The sequence below is a fragment of the Grammomys surdaster genome, unplaced genomic scaffold (assembly GCF_004785775.1).
Source record: "Grammomys surdaster isolate TR1022 unplaced genomic scaffold, NIH_TR_1.0 125430, whole genome shotgun sequence".
In the NCBI taxonomy this organism is placed as follows: Eukaryota; Metazoa; Chordata; class Mammalia; order Rodentia; family Muridae; genus Grammomys; species Grammomys surdaster.
The window spans coordinates 757110-759003 of NW_021620297.1; the positions used below are offsets into that span (position 1 = coordinate 757110).

Genomic DNA, 1894 nt, shown 5'->3' on the forward strand with positions numbered 1-1894 from the left:
GAAGAAGAAGAAGAAGAAGAAGAAGAAGAAGAAGAAGAAGAAGAAGACTTAATATATGTGTTTTTCTATGTAGCCCTGGCTGTCCTGGAACTCGCTCTGTAGACCAGATTAGCCTCGAACTCAGAGAGCCACCTGCCTCTGCTTCTGCAGGGTCTCAATATGTAGAGCAGGCTAGTTTCGAGCTTACAGAAATGCCCTGCTGGGATAGGACACGCCGCTAAGCCTAGCTCCATCTACTCTTTCTCGTGCCCTCTTCACAGTCTTGGTTTAGCGCTCATTTCTTTTCTTAACTCATGTGCCCTCGTTTCTCAGAGTTCCGTCTGATCCTTGTCTCCATTCATCCCTCATACCCTCCTTGGGATCGGTCACCAACTCCCACAGCTTCAATTACCATCTCCAGTGATCCTTAAATTCTAGTCTCCAGCCTCGATTTGTCCCCGAGGTGGGGCAATTGTTCTTGACCTCAGTGTTTGGTGTCCCACACTGAGCTTCTCCTCTGGGACACAATCTCCCAGAGGGCCTTATCCTGGGCTTTTCTCTTCCGCCCTGTGGCCAGCCAGTGGCAAAAGGCTAGTTCAGTGGACCATCTGGGCGTCCCTCCCACTTCGCACCTCCTCCCTCCCCAAGGTCCCTCCCAGATGCAACCCCGCCCCAGCTCCCCAGGTAGCTCCCTGGGCTCTCCCTTCAGTGTTCCGTTCCTTCTCTTTCCACGCGTCCCTATGTAAGCCAGAGGCGTCCCTTCCAAACTCGCAAGCCCCCAAGATCTTCCTGGCCTCGAATCCCCGCCCCGTCACTTTAGTCGCTCGTGTCTTCAGCACAAGTGCAGACTCCCTCCAGTGGCCAAACATCTGGCCGCACCTCATTTCCTACCACTCCCTGTCGTAAATTCGACACTCCACCCTGACTGTGTGTTTCTTGGAGTTCTCGGAACAAGCCACGTCGCTGTCACCCTTCTGGGGCCGGCCCCTTTCCAATCAGTTCACCGCGACGCTGGACAGTTTGTGGATGAACTAAGACTGCGACTAAAGTGATGGGAGCCATGTCCATTTATTGACAGCCTCTTATGTGTGGGGTCTTATCTCTTTCCACCCTTAAAGGGTCGACCTCGCTCATCTTGAGGTGTCACTTGAGGCGCGGCCGATCGAAACCAGGAGCCGGGATGCAGCATTGTCATCCCACACGGCGATGGTACTACTGCTGGACGCAAACCCTGGGCGGGGCGGGACCGAGGGGCGGGGAGGAGGGGGGTCCTTGGACGCCAGAATGAGGAATTGTGACTCGGCTCGCCGCCACGGAGTTAGACCGGCGCGAGACTGCCCCCTGCGGGTCCGTAGGTCCAATCGCGGGCTCGGCCGGACCGTTGCCCGGGGCAACGCGGCGCGCGCCCCTCCTCTTCCAGGCCTTCTGCTCTCCGCCCGGGGCCTGACCGTCTGCCCGTCACCTTCTCGTCCGACCAATCGTAGCGAGGAGGGGGCGGGCCTCTCAGGCCTCGTTCCAGCCCCGTCGCTCCCCTCCAGGGCAGGACCCCGCCTTCCTCTCCGCACACCGCCCACCCTCCGGGCTGCCCTCGCCGCCAGTTGGCTGGGTTCACCGTCTGTCAATCGGGTGTGAGCTAATGCTGGCGCACAGTGGCCCACCGGGGCGGGGCCAGGGGCGGTGACGCACGGCGCGGTGACGCAGCGCGACGGCGGCGGCGGCGGCGGCGGCGGTGGTCGGTGCGGGAGGAGGGAGGGGAGCTCTCGGGCCAGAGAGGGGGCGACGGCGGCGGCGGCGACGGCGGTGGCAGCGGCGCTGGTGGCGGCGGCTGCCTGAGGAGGCGCGGGTGGCGGCGGCGGCGGCGGAGGCCGAGGCGGTGAGTCTGGGGCAAGGCCGGGCCGGCGGGCGCGGGGCGGCG

General features: G+C 62.0%; 1 protein-coding gene across 1 annotated transcript in view; it reads left to right on the forward strand.

Moving 5' to 3' along the window:
* The first annotated feature begins 1798 nt into the window (after positions 1–1798).
* Positions 1799–1894, forward strand: part of Samd4b (sterile alpha motif domain containing 4B) — a 43565-nt gene continuing 43469 nt past the window's right edge. Inside the window, exon 1 of the mRNA XM_028786222.1 lies at positions 1799–1852. The gene's annotated coding sequence lies outside the window, so the exon portion shown is untranslated. The remainder of the gene's footprint in view (positions 1853–1894) is intronic.